This window comes from Capsicum annuum, chromosome 3 (assembly GCF_002878395.1).
Source record: "Capsicum annuum cultivar UCD-10X-F1 chromosome 3, UCD10Xv1.1, whole genome shotgun sequence".
Taxonomy (NCBI): domain Eukaryota; kingdom Viridiplantae; phylum Streptophyta; class Magnoliopsida; order Solanales; family Solanaceae; genus Capsicum; species Capsicum annuum.
This window is the reverse complement of record NC_061113.1, coordinates 201,328,252-201,340,139: the sequence shown is the minus strand read 5'-3', so window position 1 is coordinate 201,340,139 and position 11,888 is coordinate 201,328,252. Positions and strand designations below refer to the sequence as shown.

General features: G+C 34.9%; 1 long non-coding RNA gene across 2 annotated transcripts; it reads left to right on the top strand.

The window, feature by feature from the left end:
• The first annotated feature begins 3,670 nt into the window (after positions 1–3,670).
• LOC107866194 lies at positions 3,671–8,095 on the top strand. Of its 2 annotated transcripts, XR_007054029.1 has the most exons (5): positions 3,671–3,718; positions 4,783–4,882; positions 6,134–6,569; positions 6,863–7,421; positions 7,846–8,095. It is a non-coding gene; the product is annotated as an uncharacterized LOC107866194 (long non-coding RNA). The 2 variants fall into 2 exon arrangements; XR_001672805.2 differs by having other exon boundaries at positions 6,134–7,421.
• The last annotated feature ends 3,793 nt before the right edge of the window (positions 8,096–11,888 follow it).

The window sequence follows — 11,888 nt, the reverse complement described above, 5'->3', positions numbered from 1 at the left end:
GTTCTTAGGGTCAATTTTATTTATATTTTTAGTTTTAGAAATGTCTTGTTATATTATTTATTACTTCGTATAAAATCAATACTTCGATATTTACATTCTTCCTTAATCTCTACACTACTATATGGGGTATTGGGACTATGATGTGCCATAGAGCTTCATTTCGGGCTTGCGATATGTGGTATACAAATACTGTAAGCACTGCCCAGGTGTAACGCCCCGAGTATGTACCCCGGACGCTACATGGTGCTCATATTGAAGGACCATAAGTTAACCCATGAATGGTACCTACTGCAATAACTGAATAATAGCACTGTAATATGCAAAAATTAGGCGGAAAGCATGCCATAATCTGATACATCTGTCTGAAAATACTCTAGTCTGAAAAAGCCTCTAAACTGTCTGAAATATAGAGTTGATGGGACAAGTCCCCAACTAACTACAAACTACTAAAATAAGCTGAACTACTGAAATAATGATCATGTCCTCAAACTAAGAGGAACTCTGTTAGCTGAATATCTGAACTACTAAGTATAATCTGGAACCTATGATATAGAAGATCATAGCATAAAAGAAAGGTATGGTCAGTACTTTGAATGTACTAAGCGAGGTAGGCCAAAATGCATGGGTTCATATGCATGAACAATATTGACTGAATGACATGAATATAACTGAATGGGAGTACATGAATGAATACGTATACTATAATCTGAGGTCGTGATAGCACTGGATACTGAGTTTTGAATTACTAATTTACTGATATTTGAGTTTACTGATACTGTGTAGCTGATAAATGAGTAACTGTATCTGACAGTATTGATCCTGTAGAACTATACTGAGTTTCATACTGAACTGAGTGACTATATCTGACAGTCCTAAATCTGTAGAACTAAACTGAGTTCTATTCTGAGATAGAACTAAAACTGAGACTGCGGGGGGTAATATCTAACCAATATACCCTTTTTTGAATAGATTGGGGTCCAACCTGTAACCCCAGTTGGAAGGGTGTCAGTACTGTGCCGTGGATAAAAATAGGCTATGAGTTAACCCTCTACGACAGAAAGCTCTTTCGTCAACCCTCACCGGCAGGAAAACTCGTATGAGATGTATCAACCCTAATTTGGCAGGAGAATATCTTAACCTACGCTAGCTATGTAGTTCTATAATATAGGGATTGCTACTAAGGTTTAAACCCTCTGCTGGAAGGAATGCCCCCAACCCTCTGCTGGAAGGAATGCCCCCATCCCTGGGTTTGCTCGGTGTTGAATCCTACTCCCAACTGAATAGACACTAAACTGATTCCTAGTTCATACTAGGGTTGACTGAACTATTACTGGTTATACTGTCTAACTGAACTAAATTGAGTTTACTATGTTTTGTTGACTGACGTAATACTACTGAATTTTGTTAACTGACTGAATTTGTGAAGGTTTGAACTGAATATTGAACTGGACTGGACTGATATTGAGTCTACTGATTTTTTCCTTAAGTTCTATAACTGACTGAGAGTACTACTGATCATGACATGACTGATACTATCTTGAGACTAACTATGGCTCTAGGTAATCGCAAAATTGTCGGGTATTAAATACCCCCAGGACTCGATAGCATAAATTATAAGACATGGCACAATCTTGAAACATGATAAATAACTACTTGATCATCATTCATTCATTGGGACATTCTAGTAAACACTTGCATGACATGAACTTGAATACATGCTAACATGATATAATTTCATTATTTAACTCTCATGAAGAACTCATCAAACACTTGGAAGGCATTGTATATGAACATAGTACTAATAAACACACGAGCATCACAATTTCAAGGCTTTAACATGAATTCACATAACACTACATACATAATAGTTGTTTTTACATAAATCTTGCACTTAATCATGGAATAGAAATCCAATCAACATTATAATCATGAATACACTTGAATCCAAATCATGGAAAGCATGAAATCAAGCTACTTGAAGTTTAAAAGAGTTTCTTAGACTCCAAGGGTGGAAGGAACCCTTGGATGAACACTTGACATACCTTGGTTGCTAAATTCTTGAAGAAAAATGGTGAAACCTTGAGCCTTGGATTTAAAATTGAATCACCTGGGGTTCTTGTTCTTGAGTAATTTGAGAGAAAGTGAGTGTATTTTGCTTAATGAGGGTTGAATCTCGTGTTTTAGGGCTGAATAGGGGTGGGAAAAAGACCCTAATACCCCTGAGGATGTGGCTTTTTAATTACTAAAAACTGGACTATCGATGCGCAGACCGACACGCCGCATCATTGGCATCAACGCGATGGCCAACGTGCCATTTCGAGTCCATATCGGTTTATTGGAATTTACATTGAGCTGAGGAAAAAATTATCTGTCGACAGGATGGGCGACGTGACGCATCGAGATTGCATCGAATCACTATTTTGGTCACTCGAACATGGTCTAAACGAGGTCCAAAAAATCTAAAACTTGTCCAAGAAGACCTACTGATACTCCTGATCATGAATCAATCTAAAGATCAATACTTTAAGTACATAAGAGTCGTGAAGTAGAGTTTCCAACTTACGAAGGCCAAAATAATACTAAGTCTAAATACTTTGCTAGAATTTTCTAAGTCTGGGACCCCTTAGCAAGCTTAAAAGACTGAGTTGAGCTTAGGATTTTGCGGGGTCTTACACCAAGTTAATCCTCTACTTACTTTGCGCACTATGTAGCACGCTAGTCTTGTCCATATTTCTTGTAGTTCCTTGTTTTGTAGTGACACCCCCAGCCAGCTGTGATCACCGTTGTATGAAATCCCTGGTTACCTTGAAAGTTTTAAATAGTTCAATGTGCATAATAGTAATTTGGTAGCGTTTTCAGTTCCTGGAAAGTTGTATGAAGGAATTAATATCTTGATTCAAACATTGGTTTCAAGTATCTGTATGACAAGATAATTATGACATTGTCTGAAATATTACTTCTGTAGTAAGATATACTATAGTTTATTAACTTATGATTTGGAATTTTGCATTTGCCTAGCTGATGTTGCTTCGTAAATTTTAATGTTCAACATTTTACTGTGGTGCTCAAAGATTATTTGCAGTATGCTTTGATTTGTATTTTTCATAGTAAAACTGATTTAACCGTCTGATGTGAAGCTTAGCTTAATGGTTCAACAAAGATTAGTAGCGAATAATTTATAAGAAATCAAAAATATAATGAATGAGCAAAATTTTATAAGTGGAGTCTAGCGACTGTGTAATTTCACAAATGAGGTCTTGGTAGGGTGGGAAACTAGAGTGTACCTTATCCTTACATGGTGAGGTGGATGGAGATTTTATTTTTGAAGGACTCTCAGGATTCAATGAAGAAGTGAGGTCATTTGTATAAGTCCGATAGTTGTAAAATTTATAGGCTCATAAACATTTAATTTATTAAATAAATTCTGAACTACACTTATGGCTTCATTCTTGATTATGGCCCATGATTTGTTACATAACAATGCATTGAATCCATATGCACGTGAAGATTTATTATCCCCAATGCCATTTAAGCTATCAAACACTCCCTTCTCTATACATCTATAATTACGGAAAGTCTCTAATATTACATTAAAATAGGTCCTTTTTTATTATTTTCCTTATTAATACTAGGAAGTGTGTATGAAACATACCTAATAACTTCGTATAGAAATTAAAAGGTCATCATAGATTTCTTTCTGGTCACTCAACCTATTCGAGTAAGATTTGTTTGTTCTGTGATCTATTTTCTCTGTGTTCTTTCATTCATAATGGATGAAAATAATTGGTATTAGAATCTCCTAGATGGATCCATCTTGTACTTGATTTTTTCATCTCAATACTTTTCTCCACCCGATACCATTTTTCCAAGTATGGTACTACACCCTTTTTCCAACATCCATGGGTTGTATGTGTACTGATAATAAAGTTTACTCTAAATATGTGCTAACTCAATTTTTGCACTCAGTCAGCTTCAATATATCCTCATGTATGTTGTGACCTTTTTGCTCTATGGATGAGTTACCTCCTATAGTATGAGTGATATGCTTCTTTTTTGACACCATATACCTCATTAGTTCTTCTCCTTATTAGAAGATAGACTTCTCAATCTTAAAACTTCATTGTTGTTTATCCCCTACTGTCTCACCTTCCTGTGTCTGCTAAACCATAAGTGTCTCATCTACCTTAATTTTAATTTCCTACTTCACCACTAGCTTATAAACTATATTTAGCTATTTCTTCACCATTTGTTTTTGCATAGGTAGTTTTCTTGTAAGTCAAACCCCTCCGAAATGTAAGTTTCATGCATTTCTATTTTTAAGTGAATTTTGTGTACTGATATCTTTCTTCTATTGTAAGAGAATCTATGTAGTCAGCTGCCTTATTTAATTTTTATCTTTTGTTGAATTTTTTTACTCTCTAAAGAAAAGAATATTCTTGTATCGAAATGAAAGATGATAATATGAGCTAATACTTCTCCCATTTTCTGATGTTCCTGCTGGATAACTTTAATCTGGTTGATAAATTTCATTTCATATGACTGGCAATCAATGTAGGTTAGTTAAAAATTACTAGTTCTCCTTTTCTATAATCATGCAAGACCATAAGTAAATAGAGCATCTAGTAAAGCTAAATCAGTTCCTGTTTTTTATTAATTATGTAAGAGCCTGAGTAGATAAAGTAGAAGGCTGAATTTCTTGAATGTAATCTGTCTCATCTTTCATTAATATTTTGAAGTGCAAACCATTAAATTTTGAACTCTTTTATATTTTCACTTGGTTAGACAAAGGCATGCTGAAGGATATTGCGCTATGTGTGACATTTTTGGAGCACGCACTGACAAGAAAGTTATGAACTTTCCCTTTGGTTTCCATTTTATAAAGGTAAATACTGTTGGATACTATCGATGAACCATTTTAGGTACCTTTTATTTGCTATCCTGAGCAAGCCATCACTCCTCTAATCTGTCTTTCAGACGTGACTTCCCTCCCAAACAAAAGGAATAAAGGAAATAACATGCTCTTAGAAACTTATATTCGATTCCTTTTATTGTATTACTTCAAAACCATTTAGATTTTCAAATTATGTTTACCGATATTGTAATATTATGTGTACAATATCTTGTGCTTTGCATCCTAGTGAGCTACTTTCATACAAAATTCAAAGTTTATACCCAACGAAAATGTCTGTTGTACGGACACTCAATTTGACACCTTGAGAGCACAAGTCCAGCAAGTAAGATTTTTATGTTGAAAGACTTTTCCATATTATTGATTTTATTTTTGGATCTTGTTTGCTCTTGCCAGCTACAATTGTTGAGAATGCATATTTGAAAATTAAGTGGTTTTAACAGTAAAGATAATCAGGAGCATAATTTTAATAGCTTTGAGGATCTTTGTAGGGAAGTGATTTTAAGAAATTGTAAGGTTGTATGACAAAATGTCATTTCTCTTTGATATGGGGGTTCTTTTGAAGTCTTAAGGATTGGTGCGTCATTAGTAATCAACTCTCACATTTGATGGTTGTCAAGCAACAGGGTCCTGTGGTTTTGTGGGACTAGTTCTGAGTTGGAGATGACTCTAGCCTTCGCACTTGAGGAAAGTTCTTGATTTTTGTCACGATTGAGATCTTGCAGAATATCAACTAATTTATTCTTCAATTTTGCTTTAAATCCTTTACTTTTGATAACTTGTTTAATTAATATTTGTAGTGGTTATTGGTGGGCAAATTGTGCATAATTTAACTAGTCAGAAGTCAATAAAGAATAAGCGCAACTTGAGAGAAAATAATATCATGGTATAGTGGAGAGAGAAGGTAGAAGAAAGGAATCACAAGAAATATCTGTGCATTCAATGTAATGGTGCTCTTCAACCGCTTCTGGTTTCTGCCTATGGGATGGTTATCAGAGTACAATGCATACAAAAATTGCTTTATATTTTAGAGTAGTTTTACACATAAACATCTTGATCCTCTTATATGTGTGTGTGTACATATAATCTATGTATTTCATTTTTGGGATGGGTTAGGGCGGTGGAGACCTTTTCTAGTTTGAGTTATGTGTAAATAGTGATAGTTCTCTTCTCCAATTCTTTCTTGTTATGAAATCCTCTTTATCCAATTAACTTCTTTTGTAGGCAATTCTCTTTCTTGTGGGCTGTCCCGCATGCTTGAGAATTTTTTTAAATTTGTTTCGAGAACTTACAAGTTCTCCAAACCAGAGCAAGTTTATCAATATCACATCTATTTCCAAGGTCAGTGCTACCTACGTGGCCATTTTGTTATTTTTATTTTCATCCACACTGTGTACCAACCTAAACACTTCTGGAAAAGATGATTTAATATAAAATATCATGTTTTCTGTGTGACACTAATTGTCCAAATTGTTTTGTATAGGCAATTCATGATTTTCTTATTTTCAGGTCAAAAATAATTCTACTATTGATGGAATTGATTATTTCATAACTGACACTTTTGGTGAGGTGCTGTACGAATCTTACAAGGATGTATAATTTGGTACTATGAATACCAAAGTTATAGACTTCATCGGTGCAGGTGCTAAAAATTTTGAGGGTAAATTGTCTATTCCCTGGTTCCTAACTTTTAATATGTGCATATGTGAAAAGAGGTCTGCATGTCTTTACCCGACCATCTCAGTAAGTGTAGTTTTTGGCTTTATGATACCATTTTCAGGAGGGCCTATTGCATTTGGTTGAAGAGGTTATACGTATACAAACACATTTTAACCGGCAGTTGTTTTCTATTTTTTATAGAGAAAGAAAGAGAATTAGGGTGATGTGGATAACAATATGGTATCTTTCATCTAGTTTGTTATTTGAATATTATACTGACACTTGATTTGGCAGAGTGGTATGTGTTTATTGGAAGGCAAGCACCACTTGTTGTTCCAGGATATCCTCGTGCAATTAATTTTAGACCAACTGCTCCTGAGTCATCTGGAATGAAACCTATCAACGTGTCTACATATTCATGCGGTGATACATCACTAGGCTGTTCATGTGGTGATCGCTCTTCATCTTTTGTTTGCTTAAGTACAACTCCCCCTCTTACGCAGATAGAAGGCTCTTGTTCAGTGAGAATTGGGTCTCTGAAGGTGAAAAGAGGCCAATTGTATTGGGTCACATTATATATTTGCTTCAATAATTTATACACATGACGTGTCAGATTGAATTTCATCTTTAAGAATAACTTGTAAAATTTGTCTTTGTTGCATTGTTACAATAGCAAGAAATGTCACAATTCTGTATGTTGTACTAGTCTCCGTTTTTCTTGGGTGGGGCTTTCTCCATAAAAAAAAGAAGAGACTCCAGTTTCCAGAGCAAAGCCATTGATTAGTAGCATCAGTGCCACTGAAAATGGTGTCATCAGTGCCACTGGAAATGGTGTCATCCGCCAAAGCAGCAGGTAAAAGGATGAGAATATTCCTATGTAGGTGGAATCTCTAAGTGATTTCTTTGCTTTTTCCTTTTTTATTTCCAAATTAGTGCTATTTTTCGTTACCCCAGCTCCTTTCATTTGTCAAAACACGAGTTTGATGAATCCTACATGTCTCAAAATGTGTCTTCCTTATGACTTCCCAGCTTAAATACATATCTAGTAACATGAAGTAAAGAGTCTGCTAACTAACACCATTGACCATATGCCAAAAGTTTTAGTATAAATACTGTAAAAAGTGGTTGTAAAATTTAAAAAAATTGATGTTTGCTTGTTGTAATAGTTTATTAGTTGACTTTTGGGTCATAGGCTAGCTTGCCCAATAATGGGTATTTTTACCACGAGATATCTCTATATCATCTCCTCACGTTTATAAGTTATTTGAAAAATGTAGATGCTTGAAGAGGGCCCTCAAATTTCAAGTGGTGTTCAACTCTATATTGTACAAGGATATATGCCAAAGTTCTATAGGTGATTCACTATGATTTTAATCATTTATAAGCATTGATTGGACGAGTATTGTTCATCCTGAATGAAGTATTTATGTAAATAATCCCCCCTTTCCAGGAAATATGGAACATGGGTGGCTAGAAATCCAATCCTTCTATTGTGTTTATCGTTTTTCATTTTAAGTTGAGACAAGGCCTAAGAAGGTATGATGTGGCTTAGCTGGCTCAATTTCCTATTATATCATTTCATCTACTTGACAAAATTATATTTGGTTGTATATAATTCATTGTTTTAATATTCTTTAAGTTTTTGCATTATACGTATTTTAAATTCCAACATTAGTAGCTTTTTCTTCTACCTTGTTTTGTCTAGTTGTCCCGACTCTTTGGTTTGGAACTGTGGATGGTATACCTATTTCTAGAAAGAAATTAAATGACCAAATTACTTTGTTATTTTTATATTATGTCTTACATATCCAAACTTGATTATTGTATTATATAGTAAAAATTTCAGAAATCGACACCTAAAACATGCTCCTGAGCACAATATCTTTGTATTCCTTGTAGGTTTATTTTTGTCTTGCAATGTTTGATGCAGGAAGATTCTTTCTCTCTTTCTTTAGGGGAGTGCCAAAATATTATTAGATATCGAATATTATTTCTCAGGAAGATTATAATTAGATGTGAAAAACGTAGGATTTAGGCTGCATCCATTTGCTGTGTTGATGAGTTAATATACATTATGGTCTTAGTTTAATTCTTGTTTAGCTCCATCATGTTAAAGTAATCGCCTTAATTTTCCATGTTAGCTCTGCATAATGTTAGAAACTCCTGAACTATTAATGGAATAGTCTGTCTGTGCAATTTGAAAAGTTTACATTCTCCCCACCCTTAGATGCAGAAAGGTTTATTTTTTCTTGTCATGAGCTGTAGTTGAAAAGAGATTTTTATCAATCCACTGCTAAATAGCCTCCCAATTATTTTGCAGCGAGATCACTTCTGAAGGGCGGAGGATAACAAAACTTGATCAAATATCGCTTAATGGAAATAACATAGCCATCGTGAGTATAATCTAGCCTTTCTGAATAAAATCTTCATCTTTTTTCCTTTTTCCCTTCGAATAACAATATTGCCATCGTGAGTATAATCTAGCCTTTCCTAACTGTAAAACCAAGATTGTGCACCTACTGGACAACATGATGCCCTACCTCTTTGAAATTAGTATTTGACATAGCATTTCCTTCACATCTTTTTTGCTAACGAATAGCCATGATATATTAAAGCTTTTAGATAAACAATTGATTATGAGTTTTTATTTCAAATGTTCTTGAGATTCAAGATATGATGTACATATTGGGCGATAGTTGTTAATTCATTTCTTTTAAATGGTTCATGGAGCTTTCTCTACACTTGAGTGTTTAAAAATTAAATTTGATACTTTGATATATTCACTTACTTTATTTATGTACAACATATGAGGTAAAGCGATGTACTAAATTCCTGCATTACTGTTGTAGGAGTTACTTGATTTAGGTGAAACAACAGGAACTGATAGTCGAGGACTTGATTATTTTTTGGCCCTATGATGGAAGCTGGCAATTTAAATTGAAAGTCGATGACTTAAACAGTAGAAATAGGAGTTAGTTGATTATTTTTTTGCTATGTATTCAAATGTTATGAAAAATTTGATATCATACCCTAGCTCAATCGGGATGGTAGCTATGTTTTTTGTAAAGCAAATATTGAAACTAATATCATGGGATGTTAACTAAGTTTTTTGGTTTCTAATTATATCATGTTTTTGTATTGAGATTCTCGATAGCAATTTAGTATTTATTTGCTATCGAGAATCTCAATACAAAAACATGATATAATTAGAAACCAAAAAACTTAGTTAACAGGTCAGTTAGAGACTTGAAATATTGCTCGTCTTTAAATTTTACCTGGATGAGATGTTGCTCGTCTTTAATAGTTGATCTACTACGACTAGAATGTGGCTCGTCTTTAAAGGTTGATCTAGGACCAAGATGTTGCTCGTTCTTAACGGTTGATCTAGCAAAGGAATTTTGCTCGTCGCTAAAGGATAATTATGCCTAGGTAGTTAGTCTATTTAGGACGAGAAATACCATCGCAAAAATATAATTACGATAAGGGGTTAGTCTATTTGAGATAAGATATGCTGTCACTAAAATATAATTATGACGATGTAGTTAGTCTATTTGGGATGAGATTTCTCGTCGCAAAAGTATAATTAAGCCCAGGTAGTTAGTCGATTGGGACAAGATATACCGTTACTAAAAGATAATTATGACCAGCCTTTTTTTCATCTTAAAAGAGTTTTAAGGACCGATTTATTAAACTCGTCGCTAATGACCTTTTGCGGTAGAGCCTGTTAGGACGGGACGCGACCATATTTTTCTCATCCTAAAAAAAATTAGGACAGTATTTGGACTTTCTGGGAACATATTTCCCTTCCTTATAGGCTATTTTTCTTGTAGTGGTCGTACCAATCTACTTTGCAAAAAATATGGTAGGAATCATCGAGGTGTGTGTAAGGGTGGTAGTGATGTGTGTTTTAGGTGTGGAAAGACAGACCACAGTGTCAGAGAGTGTCTAGTGGTTTCTCAGAGGGAAAAACATTTATGCTAACAGGGCCAGTCTAATATATCATCAGCTCTAGCAGGTTGCCTAACTCAGCAGGGTGCCACTTTTAATGCCACCATTAGTCAGCTCCAAAACAGATTGTATGCACTTCAGTCCCGACAAGATCAGGAAATTTCTTCTGACGTAGTTTTGGGTACGTTACAACACTTTCATCTTTATGTTTATGCTTTATTAGACCCCGAAGCTTCACTTTATTTTGTGACTCCTTATATAGCTATCAACTTCGGTGTTGGTCTTGAAATATTAGCAGAACCCTTCTCAGTGTCTACTCTAGTAGGTGTCTCTATTGTGGAAAAGTAGGAATACAGGAACTGCCCGATCACAATATCCTATAAAGTCACCTCAGTTGACCTCGAAAAGTTAGATATGACTTATTTTGATAACATTCTTGGCATGGATTGGCTCCACTCGTGTTATGCCTCAGTTGATTGCATGGATAGAGTCATTTAGTTTTAGTTTCCCAATGAACCAATCATTTAATAGAGGGGTATTTCTTCAGTGCTTAGGGGTCAGATTAATTCATATCTTAGAGAGAGAAAAATGATATCTAAGGGGTATGTTTACCATCTTGTTCAAGTCAAGGACTCTAGTTTTGAGACCCTTAGTCTCGAGTTAGTTTTAGTAATAAGGGAAATTCCAGATGTGTTCCCTAAAGACCTTCTCGGAGTTCATTTCAAAAGGAAAATTGACTTAGAATAGATCTCCTTCCAGATACCCAGCCTATTTCTATTCCACCCTATAGAATGGCTTCAGCGGAGCTTAAGGAGTTGAAAGAATAGTTGAATGATCTCTTAGATAAGGGAATTATCAGGCAAATGTTTCCTTATGGGGCACTTCAGTCTTTTTTATGCGTAAGAAAGATGGTTCTCTCAGAATGTGCATCGATTAACATCAGTTGAACAAAGTCACAGTCAAGAAGAAAAATCCACTTCCCGAAATTGATGACGTATTCAACCAACTTTAGGGTGCCAGTTATTTCTCAAAGATAGACCTCAGGTCCGGCTATCATCAGCTTAGAGTTGGAGAATGTGACATTTCAAAGACAGCCTTCAGAACTCGTTATGGTCACTTTTAATTTCTAGTTATGCCCTTTGGACTAACGAATGCCCCCATAGATTTCATGGACTTGATGAACAAGGTGTTCAAGCAGTACTTGGACATGTTCGTCATAGTCTTCATAGATGATATTCTTGTATATTTTTGTAGTGAGAATGATCATGCAGACCATCTGAGAATTGTATTATAGACCCATAGACCTCATCAATTGTTCACTAAATTCAGTAAGTGTGAATTTAGGCTAAGATCAGTAGCTTTCCTAGGCCAT